Source organism: Phalacrocorax carbo, chromosome 5, assembly GCF_963921805.1.
Source record: "Phalacrocorax carbo chromosome 5, bPhaCar2.1, whole genome shotgun sequence".
Taxonomy (NCBI): Eukaryota; Metazoa; Chordata; class Aves; order Suliformes; family Phalacrocoracidae; genus Phalacrocorax; species Phalacrocorax carbo.
In genome coordinates this window covers 16,790,044-16,803,333 of record NC_087517.1, presented here as the reverse complement: position 1 = coordinate 16,803,333, position 13,290 = coordinate 16,790,044, and the positions used below count along the sequence as shown (strand labels likewise).

General features: G+C 39.1%; 1 long non-coding RNA gene across 1 annotated transcript; it reads right to left on the bottom strand.

The window, feature by feature from the left end:
- Positions 1-2,609: 2,609 nt before the first annotated feature.
- LOC135313673 (uncharacterized) lies at positions 2,610-12,770 on the bottom strand. The gene is made up of 3 exons (XR_010373216.1): positions 12,663-12,770; positions 8,644-8,687; positions 2,610-3,023 (listed from the first exon to the last, which is right to left on the bottom strand). It is a non-coding gene; the product is annotated as an uncharacterized LOC135313673 (long non-coding RNA).
- Positions 12,771-13,290: the final 520 nt, after the last annotated feature.

Genomic DNA, 13,290 nt, shown 5'->3' with positions numbered 1-13,290 from the left:
CTGTATTATATTGTCATATATTGTTCATAACTTTTAAAAATGCTATCATGTAATTAATAAAGATTTACATCTTTGGCAATGCCAGACTTCTGTGCTTGCCCAGAGAAAGACTGAAGGGATATAACAAATCACTAATTCTCAGTATGCCAGAACGATGTTAGTTTGCCCTGGCAGGCTCCCATGAGGGCAGATGCATTGGAGGGGTTTTCACCTCCTGAAGTGTCAAGGGAGGATTTACAGGGTCATGTGAAAAGCAGATGCTGAGACAATTTAAAATGCTACCAAGTTATAGTCATAGCGCTGCACAGCTACTTAGGACAGGTGTAAATACATATGCCAGTACAATCACTACGGAAGACAAGTCCAACTGGTGTTACACGTTGGACCCTTCTGATTTTTGCAAGGTGATCGTCTGTGTCATGGACTGTTTATATTGAAGCAAGATAAACTACGGTTCACTGGAATGTGTTGGAAAATACTAGGGAAGAGGTCCAAAGTTGCTGGATATTTCTTTTTCATATATAGGTTTTCTTCTAAATTTTATACCAGAATGTGTAAAATGGGAAAATGTTAGATGGGAAGGTGTGAGTAGTAGCTATTTTAATATCTGATAATTTAAAAACATATATCTGTGAACAAAAAAAAAAAGAAAAATATTTTGTCCTCTGTGATTAATACACACATTCACATCTTTTTCCCTTTCAAGGAAAAAAATTAAATGTATACCCAGAGCTTGCAAATATTATTTATTCATGTTCGTGCTGAATTAAAAGAAATAAAAACAAACATGTAGATGTCATGTGAGTATTTTAAAAACAGTTTCATCTGAGAGTATCCCCTATGGTTTCCAAAGTAATTTTGTTCCAAGAAACCACTCTAAATGCTACAGCGTGGTCTCAGTACCACTAGGTGGTGCTGCCTTTATAGAGTTCCTTAGTAAAAGTCAGTGCTCATGTATCTATGGAAAAAAAAGCAGCCCAACTATAGCTAAAAGCAATGAGCGTCTTAAAGATAGAGGAGTTCTGTTATACTTGTTTGACAAGGACCCTTAGCCCTTGTATGTGTAAATGTGCTGATTTGTTCCTCTTTTGCATATGCATATTTGCATATAACAAGTAGTACAGTGCGTCCAAAGTTTCACGCAGGCCTCCAGCCTTTGCAGCCCTGTAAGCCTTCTGCTGAGATTTGTATTTAACAGTTTGTTAATCATTGAGCTTTGACACTCTACCTGCTATCACGCAAAATTCAAAATAAAGACTGGTCCTACTCTGACGAGATTACAGTCTAGATAAGATACCTATAGAGACAGGAAATAACTGAGGGGGATATTTTCCTTGTTTCAGGCACCATTGTAAATTTCAGTCCTGCACTGCAGTAAACAGCAGATCTTTTGACAGCATTTAAAGAGTATTGTACCGATCTTGACAATGTTTGAAACATATTGTTTGCTGCCAAGTGTTTATCTAGTTGGGAAACAGTTAAATTGAAGTCTAAACTCACTGAAGCATCCCACATTACTCAGCTAAAAGGAAGGCTGAAGTCAGGGATTTTGGAAGGGAGTGTCTAAGGGATAACCAACTGCAAGAGAATATTTGCTGCAGTTAAGTTTTGGGCTAAGATCCACTTTTACCATTTCATTGTTTCAAATCAGTCAAATGTAGAATTGGTATCTAAACCAGAAGCTGAGAGGTGTGAGCAGATTGTTCAGATTGCATCGGTTTTGTATTTTTGAGAGGGAAAAATGGAAAAATTTAGAAGTACAAATGAAACATTTTTCTTAAAGGCAAAAAATTTTGTGCTTTACCCTATGTAGGACATGAGCTATGAAATTGCCCAACTTATTTTTTCAGAAAGCAAGTTGCTGAGGCAACTTCAAGAAACCAATAAGCAATAGTAGCTGTTTGGGATACATTTGAAGTTGGCTAAATTTTTTTGTCTGCAAAATGCAGGTAAGGATTTGCCTTCAGGTTGTCACTTGTCAGCTGAACTGCAGAAAGTTTGTAGGGGCTTTTAGCCCTTGTTAATTACAAAATAATGCAAATAACCTGCAGTAAAGAATACTTAAGCAAAGGTGAATTGTCACAAGCGAGGAGTATGCATGTAGGCAATTACCAAGCGGAGCTGATACACATTATTTTAATAATTTGTCTGAATATTAGCATTTATGGGAGATTTGTACCACTTAAAGCACACGCTGGGACACAAACTGGAAAAGGTATAATAATATGAGATAAAGCAATGCCCGTATGAAAGTATTTAATACAGGACATACATTAAAAAAACCCAACAAACTATACAATAGGAAGTAACTGTTACCAGTGGTCAGAAAAATAGCATCATGTCATATCTTTCCCAATAGCCAATGTTGATGTTCTTAAAATTAGAAAGAATGCCAACATGAAGGCCATTTTTTGGAAGTGTTCATGGGAAATGTCAAAGAACTGTAGACAGAGAACTTAACTGACATGCTAAAGGAAATGTTGATGGAGAAGTGTGTAATACGTCAACGATGACACATCTACAATTACAGCAATCTAGTCTTTAAAAAAAAGTCAGTGTTTAGGATGAAGGAAATTGTAACATGGAAAATAAAGGATGTACAATTAAGTAAAACACTTATAATATACATTAAAGATGCTAATTTATGGTAGAAGAGAAACCTTTGACCTGGGTCTAAGGAAAGTTGATAAGAAGGGATGCTTAAGAACTTCCCTCAAATAAGTTCTTAGATAATATCATAAGATTTCAGCCGTGTTTACATTAGCAGCTAGGTTCCTTTTGGCAACTGGTTATCAGCTGTTGGCTTTTCTAACTGAATTAGTGCTTACTGTGGTTTACAACTGCAGGTGTAGACAAAGAGAAGGTTAAGAAACATTTAGACAAGTCTCTCTTACTCTCAGTAGCTCAGCTTGTGAAGGTCTTTGTCTCCTTTATGCAGACAGGGGTAACCACTTGAATTTGCGTGAGGATTCCCAAATACTGCACAGATAGTCTCATCCCAGATGGAAAAGGAAGCATTAACTCTAGATGACTAGAAAATCAGAAAGGTATGTGGGGAATTAGTTACACATATCTGGAAGAGGTTGGTTAAAAATCTTCATCTAAGATACCACAGAAGTCTTGGTAAACCTGGAGTGCATTAGCACGCTTGGGAGGGATGTGCTTGTTTTTTAAAATCCATGATCTCAGAAGATCGGTCAGCTTATATACACCCACAGGATAATGCTGTGCAAGGTTATTCCTATCCAGGTATTTTGCTTTGTCTTGCTGTGATGGAGCTCACCAAAAATACTGTTCTCTTATAATAGTTGCTGTTTGGGTTTTTGTTTGCTACTGGTTTCTGGAAGCTAAATGTGAGTAGCTACAGTATATAGTGGCTTATTTTCTAATGCCTTTCTTTGTGAGTATGAAGTCTGCTGTAGCTCACAGTAGTGTGACAACATTAGTGGTATAAGGAAGCTAATGATCTCAGCGAAGCAGGAGTAGATGAGGAAGCCTCTTTCACATCCCCAGAGCTAGAACATAGAGCAACTAAATCGTTTGGATTTGAAAAGACCAGATCACAAGATTTTAATTCTTTTTTTTTTTCTTTTTGCCATAAGACATTCAAAATTTATAAAATCACAACACTGGTCTAAATGGTATCTGGGAAAAAAATGTGTAATTGCAAAGGCCATACAAACAGAGTGGGAGAAATGAGATGAGTTTATGATCTTGCTCTTTTTTTTTCTCTTAATGACTGCTGGTTTTTGGATGCTTGATTGAAATAAAATATTTGCAATAATTAGTTTCCCCATTGCTATAATTAATTTAGCCTTAAATGGAATTTCAATTAAAGTTTACAGTTTATTGAATAGAGACAAGCAAGCAGCACTGGATGCACGGGGGATCCTTCCGCCTAACATGCATACTGTCATACAATACTACAGGGTTTATATTCAGTTACTTAATTAATAACAATTAGTAAAAACACGCCTAAGTTTACACTCATTGGTCAGTGATAAGCATCCCACTTGCCGTTGGTCAGCCGTAGTTAAATTAGCCACGCTTGCCATGTAGATTAGCCCGCATGCTCTTTACGGGTTGGGGGCGGTGGCAAGTCTTTTTGGTCCTGAATTGGGTCGGTGGTCGCAATCTCCCCCTGCCGGAATTACCTTTCCCCCAGTTTTCATGCTTCAGTGCCTTCTGAGCCAAGAAGTTCCCTGTTATCACCACTGGCTGATTTGTGGCCTTCCCCATCTTGGCACTCTCCTTTGTAGCAGGATGCTTCCACTGTTAGCAACAAATCGCCGATCAACATTCCAATCATTAAGACAGTTAGCAAGTCAATTGAACGGCCCTCGGTTACACAAGCACAAACAGTTCCATATTGACAGGAATCAGATGAACACATTTTACACCCATCATTCCTCTTCTTCCATATAAGATGGAATTACTGGGTGGAAGAATGTTGTTTTGAGAAAGGGGAGGGGAACATTAGCAGTAGCTGGAAATTATAGCTTGTTTTCACAGTTTCAGGTTCCCATTTCAAGCAAGAATTTATTTGACATTTTCAGGAAGGTTCCTTTGTTTCCTTAAAGGTATCGGATGATGGTGAGGAACAGAAATATAAAAGGCTTTCCTTCATGGAATGTGGAGTTCCTCCGCTTGGGTGTTTCTGGTTATTTTCAGTTTGTTGTTTAGACTGAAATATGTATGTGAGCAATATAACCCATGAAACTTTCTTCCTTTATAGGGACTGGTGTTTGGGAAGCTCAGCGAACTTCCAACTAGTCAAACTCTCTCCCTTTGGCTAAAGGTAGAGGCTCAAGCTTCTAGCATAGATGCCTCCAGTTTTAGTTCACACATTTAGCACAGGGCTGTGTACAAGAAGTTTGATCTGGTTTATCAGAATTAGATGGTTAAATGAGGTTAGCCTGGCACCATGCACTCATTTTTGGCCAAGTAATTTCCGTTCTGTGAAACATCTGCCTGCATGAGGAGATGTGAGACTGCCTCCTCATTCTGAGCTGCTCATTCTTGACTTCTGCAATATAGAAACTAAAGTTGTCTTTACCTCCATATCCAAGAGACAAGTATCACATCTTGTGTCTTCCCTTAGCTTATGACTCTATGTCACTATTATCAAAGTATGCAGGGAAAGAAATGTCCATTAGTGCCTTAAAATAAATTAAAACATTGAAGCGATGGCTTAATTCTCCCTGCCCTTTTTTGGTTCTGAGTTTTTGGGTTTTAGATTTTGAAGTTTTCTTCCTGTGTGGAAACCTATTAATGTGATTCCAAAAAGTGGGATTTTGAGAGAATGTCCTGTTTTGCAAAATTCCTAGTAAAGACATCGAGAGGCTGCAACATTTCCAGGCTTGTTCTTTGGCTTTCAGAGTTAAGTAGTAGAAAGAGCATACATTTCTGTCACTTGTACAGTGACATATCAAGAAAAAGTTTCACAATTCAAGATGTTTGGTTGGTTTTATCTGGTAAAGTTGCCTTTATTTTTCAAAATAGTTTGGAAGCAAAACAGAAATATAGCTTGACATTTCTGCTTATTCATTCTAGCGTGCTGATGACCCTGATGTCTGTATACACAGGCTGTGACTCATTAAACCATCGAGGATGCTTACTTTAAGGCTCTGTAAATGTTTTCTGCTGAATTTGCAGGGACACTTCAAGATGTCAGAGCATTGAATGACATGTTAAATGTCACATAATCTGTGAAGAGAAATATATTCATTCTAACTAGGTGACCCTCAATTCTAAGTCTCTATAGTATTCCATTGTCAATCATGGATCAAATATTTGTCTATGAATAAAAGAAAACTGGTAATTTACCAAAGTTGGAAGCAGCTATGTATCACAGCAATCAAGTACAGTGTTTAAAATTCAGGTAAGAATCCAGGTTGGAATAGCAAAGAGCTGTTCACATTAAAAACCATTATGACGGGATCATCTGCTCTTTTCCTTCAGAATGGCTCATGCTTCATTCCTCGTTTTCTAAGTGGGTACTATCACAACGCATGGACTCACATTATTTTTAAGGTGGCATATTTGAGTGATGCAGCTGGCACAGAGATAACAGAAATTATTCCAGTGCATGAAGGCTTACATACAGTAAACATCTACTTTCATTCTCTTGAGCCTGTTCTTTTCTTTCCACTAGAAATTAATCCTTTGGTGGGCACCAAATAATGGTATCAGGAATAACATACCTGCATAGTTTGAAAAATTCCTTAAAGTCCCTATAATATAGAATCATAGAATAATTTGGGTCACAAGGAACCTCAAAGACCATCTAGTTCCAACCCTGCTGCCATGCCATGGGCAGGGACACCTCCCACCAGACCAGGCTGCTCAAAGCTCCATCCAACCTGGCTTTGAACACTTCCAGGGATGGGGCATCCACAGCTTCTCTGGGCAACCTGTTCCAGCGCCTCACCACCCTCATAGTGAAGAATTTCTTCCTTATATCTAATCTAAATCTACCTTCTTTCAGTTTAAAACTATTGCCCCCTGTCCTATCACTACATGCCCTTGTAAAAAGTCCCTCCCCAGCTCTCTTGTAGGCCCCCTTCGGGTACTGGAAGGCTGCTGTAAGGTCTCCCTGGAGCCTTCACTTCTCCAGGCTGAACAACCCCAGCTCTCTCAGCCTGTCTTCATAGGAGAATGGCTCCAGCCCTCTGGTCATCTTTGTGGCCCTCCTCTGGACTTGTTCCAACAGGTCCATGTCCTTCTCATGTTGGGGGCCCCAGAGCTGAATGCAGTACTCATATCCAGAAGCATTGTTTTCCTACAGTGGATTTTTTTACTAGAAATGCAAACATTTGTATTGATCTACTTTTAATAAGAACGAGTGACTCTGAGAGTGATTTTTGTAGACGTAGAGTCAACTTTTAACTTACTTACTATGGATCTTCAGTTCTTTTGAGGTCTTCACTGTTTTTCACTGAATCTTTATGAAAGGCTTTATCAGAGTTGATAAAGCCAGCTGGTGGAAATGACTGAGTTGCTACAGGTAAGAATAATTTTTTCGCATTTGTCTGTGTTGTATTTTCTGCAGTTCAGTCCTGGACCGTGACTAGGAAAACACTATCACAAATTCCAGTAATTATTAATTAGAACAGATTGTATAGCCATGGTCTATTCAATATGTGTAGAAAAGTACACTTGCCCAAACCAGAATGGTACCATCCTCATTTTCTGAAAAATCAAATCCCAAACAACAAAAGCAAAGACTTGGATAATTTTGAAAACTGAACAAATCTGAAGTGATAGTGAGTTTACAGTAAACGAAGGTGAGATAGCTCTTGTAAATAATTTGTAGTGAATGAGTCACTCAATTTCGTTACCAAGGAAATGAAATGAGGCTGTCAGTAAAGGGAAGCAAGGAGGAAGACATTGCAACTGTGGCAACTGTTACCATTACATAAGTCTGCCTGGTATATTTATCACCAATGCGAAACCTTGTGGACACGTGTTTTAGACAAAATATTTTTTAGATTTCACTGATGTTTGTGCTGTTGTTATGGTATCCTGGTAATACGATATCCTTTCTGTGATTCCACCAGATAGGCCATGTGTTCTACCACAGCTATAGACAGGGATAAACGGGCCCATCTATTAGAGTATATAATTAATTTAAATTTTTAAAATATTTTAATAAGTAGAAGGCTTCCAGAATTCTCAGAGTAGTTTCCAAAGCAAGCACACTATTCACTTACCTGCTCCCATGTTGATGGATAATAATGAAAAATTACAAAAATTTGCTTCATATATGCCAAATTCCTTCTTCTCTTGTGTGAAGAAGCACATAGAAATTTTGGTGAGCTTCTTGGAAGTGTATTTGTGCAAAGCTTATGGACCATTCCCATTCTTTACTCACTTCTTTTATCAGTGAAGGGTAACTAATCTGTCACAAGTTCAGGGCCTGTAATGACTTTGCGGTGGCCAACTCCGCACAGGCAGAAAATGGCAAACAGCTACATGCAGCTGAATCAAGCATCCAAAGTGGCACATGGATGGAAAAGAAATTTGATCTGAATTTTGAAATTCAGTGAAAAAAACCTGCCAAAGTTTTGAGGTCCCAGTAAGATATATCATGAACACCACATAGTTCTCAAGAATTCAAGCAAGTTTGCAATCAAGGGACAGTCTTCAGTGAGATACGAGACAAAGTTTTAATTTTATTTTATGCCGCTTCCTCTTTCTGAGGGGATGAGTCTTTCTGAACTAGACTGGCAAAGCTTGGCTTTGGAGCCTTCCCTATGCTATTGTAGTAGGTATTTTTTTGTGTTTGGGACATGAGAGGAGTCACTTAGGTATCCTCTTCTGTTTCTCATAAGTGAAGAGATTCAACAGAAGTTGCAAGTTTGAGAGAACACCTTCTGGGCACGATGTTTAAATCAAAGTTCTTTCATCTTTCTTTTATTTTAAGGGACAGAACACATAATCAGCATGGGTTTTTCTATTACTTTTATGGCAGAAACTTGCTAATACTTCCCAGCACCTTTCTGTAGGAGAACAAAGGGAGAGTTTCCATGTGAATACAGTCAGTCAGAAAGGAATGCTAAGGCAAACCAGGTGATGGTGAAATTGATGTCTGAATTACCCTTAATAGCTAGTTATCAGGTAACAAGGAAAGATAGAAGTCACCTTTGCAAGCTCTTCCTGACTGTTGTCCCAGAAGAATGCATAATCTGCAATGGAAAGAAAAAAGTGAACAGGCTGTTTAAGGCAAGCAAGGTTGGAGTCAGAACTTGATCGGATTTTGCTACATAATATATTTTGCATGGATTGTTGTTTTCAAGGTGTTGGATTTACTGTCTTAAATTAAGAAGCTGACATCACTAAAGCAGGGGAGTGATGCTGGCAACGAGTGGGGCCAAGTGACTTTCAGTGTTATGGCTAGAGTTAGAGCTGGAATGAGACTATGTCTCCAGACAACCAGAGGCTTTGGGAGTGTTTAAAATGTGAACCTCAGCTTTGAATACAAACAAGAAATCATGATTGAAATAGACCCATCTTGCATTATATATTAGTACTCAGGGAGAAGGGCTTTAGAGTTCTTAGAATAATTTGTTGTGAATAAAATTATTTTGTATGAATATAAACATTTTAATAATTCAGTAATGATATATTTATCTTTACCACAGACATCTTTAATTATCCTAGCTTTACTAAATATTTTAAATGCACAATAATTATAAACTCAAAATCAGAACTCCTTGCTAAAAAGAAACAAAAATCAATTTTACTGGGTTTTAATCTGGAACATAGAATATGTACTTCTAGTTCCATTAATGGCAGAGACCACTACTATTGTAATTTTAAAATTATTTTATTTAAATGAGTTGGACTATACATTAAAGAGTGCCACCAGCAGCAGGAAAGCACATACATTTTGATTATCACAGTTTGTAGCTCTAAATACACAGGCTACAATTGAAAGGTTCAAGTCAGAAAAAATAAAGATACATTAACGGACACATTGCTGAAATCACTCTTTAAAATATAAAATTTTATACTAATTTAGATTAGGAATCATGAAGAAAACATCTTGCTCCCAGATGGAAAAATTTGGCATAAAAGTAATAACAATAAAAATAAAGATATTGAACAACAACTTGTGCAATGAAGGGACTAAACTGTACTTAAACTACGAACTAATAGACTCCAACCCAGCAAGCACTTAAGCGTGTGCTTAATTGTAAACAGGTGAGCAGCTCATCTCTCTTTAATGAGTCAACTGATGAGTGAAATGCACTTACGGGGCTGAGACCTAACATAAGCATTATTGACTAGAGCATTAATCAATTAAGAAAGCAATAAAAACACAACGTTAGGTATGTACACATTAAATATGTGTGGGTTTGCTGCCGTGTTTGACAGATTGGCTCTTCCCTATGAACTGTGTAACTGAATCACGCTGGCACCAGGGAGATGGATTACAGGTGCGGGTTTCATAACCCACCTGGCTTTCTTAACTTTAGCTATCCAAGCCACTCATCTAATCTCCCCCTGCAGGGAATGGGGAAGGGAGATGTTTCTAGAAGCTGTTTTACCTTTTATCATCCTTTGGAAGTACTGCTTTCTCTCTTTCAATTGTAAAAGGGGCCTAGGTGATTCAGCTGAAATTAAACTAGACATGTTTAGCTGGTTACAGTTAGGTGAAATGAAGTGTCCTAGGGTCTAGTGTTAGAATAAGTGAGACAACCTTGCACATATTGAACCTAATGAATCTCATTGCAGGAGATGGATGTGAGCATCAAGTTCTATTCCTTTTAACTCCAATTGTGCAGAATCTGTCACTACCAGCTTCTAAAAGGTTAGACAGCTCTGCCTCACAATGACACAAAGCACAAAGGAATATAAGCATGAAGTTGCTAGCCTGTACATTTATTACTATGTGCAGTCCTATTGACATACAGAATTATTTACATTTATAAGATTGTAAAAAAATGTAAGCTTCAGGTCAGAACAATGGTGGATGGATGTGAGACTGAAACCTCTCCTGTCCACAAAGCAACAGCCTTCAGCATATATCACCTGGCTAAGATATAGCTTGTATGTTCATTCCAATGCATAGGCACTCGTAGGAGGTGATGTTCACTGGGTCATGCTAGGCAAATACCTTTTGCAACACACCTGGAGCCTGGCAAATGCTTTACAGCTTTGGCACTGATCCAATCAAGGACAGAAATAACTGGGAAATGACTCATGCTGAGAGGTGGGTGTTTGCTGTTAATCTCAGCCTTTAAAATGTACAGGGTTTGTCATCATTTTTCATTGTGGTGAAATGTGTGTCTGGCCACGTTTGTTTCACGATTGACTTATGTTTGCCACGGACTCTCTTTTCAGCTCATGTGCTGCAGTAAATTGCATTTCACTTGAAAGGACGTAATCAGACAAAAATCCCTCCAAAACCAGTTTCTGTGAAGAAAAGACCTAGGCAGGAGAAGCAAATATATGAGGTAGGATGGAGAGGAATGTATTCTGACCCTGAAACATCTGCTCTTTTAAACGTGATGTTACAAATGTTTAACCACATGTGCATCTTTCAATCTTAAAAGCTCAGCCAAGGAGGAGGAGATGGGGGTTAAGGGACAAAGAAAATGGGATATTAATTATGTTTCCAGATGATACTGAGTAGTGAGATGCTGCAAAAGTATAGATGACGCTGGACAAGAGAAGTAATATGAAAATACCTAGTAAGGCTGAAATGGGCAAGATGAGATGCATTTGGGACAAATAGGCCATTATTTATCTATAGAAAAACACACAGAAGTATGAATACTAAATGTAAAGCCAGAAAGAAATTGAATACAATTCAATTTTATTAATTGAATGCACAGGCATGCACATGTTTGAGACTGAATATGTCTTATATCACTGCACTTTTCTCATATACAACTGAAGCACATGCCTAGGTATTTTATTAAATAGGAATAGTATGCTTACTAACATAATTGAAGTATAGCAGGGATTTAAACTGGTTTCTGAATGAGGGTTTCTGTCGTTAAAACCAAAAAAGCCACTGCCATAACAGGCAAGAAATGCAGAGGCATGATCTCATAAAGAAGTGTTGGCAGGTTCTCTGCCCACAGTTTCTAAGGGCTCTGGCAAGACAGTTGTTTTTATTCCAAGTTCTGAATGAACAGAAATAGTACTGAAGCAGAAATGAGAAACAATAAATGAAATGAAGAGTAAAAATCTGGCCTAGCTCTCTCAAGTAATCACCTTCAACATTTTTCTGTTGCTCTAGATTGCAGTAGTGAGTGCTACACTGCTCCCTGTGTGTGTGAAACTCTGGAGGTAACAGTCTTCATCTGGCAAAATAAAGACTGTGTGAAATCCTCTTGGAACACAGGTAGGTTTTGGTACCATCTTTCAATTAAAATAGGTGTAAGAGATGCAAGTCTCCATCGGAAACAAAAGCAAACGCAAGTTCCTCATATATCTAGATTGTCTGCAGAGCATTAGTTTGGTCGATACTGTACCGGGTTCCATGGGTGCACGGAGCAGATGTAAGCTCCCAGAAAGCAGCAGTAAGACAAGCGTGCAGAAGCAGGCTCAGAAGGAAGCTCCCCCACCACCTGACTGAGCCCCAGTGTGTGGAACTGATGGAAGCTTTGCAGCCGAGTATAGGAGCGGTGAGGTGGCGTCCTGTATTCCAGGAAGCAGAACTTGGTCCTGTCTGTAAAGGAATAGTTCCATGAAAGGTATTTGCACAGTAGGTCTAGCAAAGCATGACTGAAGCCCTGTTGGGATGAACGCTGTGGCATAACTGCCGCGTACGCAGTCAGGACGTCCAGGCTCACTGAAGGGGGACAATGGCAGGCAAGGAATAGGGTGTGTATTTGGGCCAGGAGCAACAACAGTGAAAAGCAGTTGAGTCACTTCTGAAGAATAATACTGTACACACTAAGGTAGCAGGAATTCAGGGAAGTTAGGTGTATAAAGCGCTCTGTGCAGTCATGGTTTTCTTCTGGTAAATGCCCTGTCACTACCGCGTCTTCTGCAGTGGAGATGCCCAGAGCACCTCACTCCACTGTCACCGTTACCGCCTAACTTGGAACAGCATCACGTGCCGCCACGCTGAACTCTAATTGTTGTACAAACCCCAAAGCAGGTAAAAAGCTGATACCACAGCATATTCAAAGTACTGTACAAACCTTGACTATTTAGCCATCCTCACGTTCCCATGAGACGACCTGGTCAACTGATTATCCCAGTTTTCAAAGAGGCAGTGCTGAGGTACAGGCATTTACCAGGGTCCTGTAATAGGCTGGTACAATAAAGGATGCAATCTTTTGAAATTTCAGCTCATTTTTAAAATCAGAGGTTTGATTCACTTACAAATACCCTCCCCCCAAGAATATAAATTTCTCACTTTGTGTTGGTAAAGATCCAGGAATAATTTGAAAAAGTGCCTTTGTCGTATAAATTTAGGAGTATGGACAATTAGAGAAAACAATTAGTGGTACAAATCTCTTAAAGCAAGTATGAATGCTATTTTGCCGCAGGATGAAAGACAACAGCAAACTCACAGCACCGCCCAAGATTAATCACTTGTTACTGTACAGCACTCTCTAATTGTGACTTGATAGCGAAGACTAACACAGCCATTAGCCAGCTTCTCTAAGTAATGTGCCTCGTTCAGCTGCTTTTCAGTATTAGTGGCCCACTGCTCAGCTGCGGGAGGCGCAGCTCCTTGTCACTGGGGGGCCCCGCAGCGCCTCTCCCTCCATCCCACCTCCCTCCTTGTCGTGCTTCCCAGCTTATCCCACCCAGCCGAGCCCA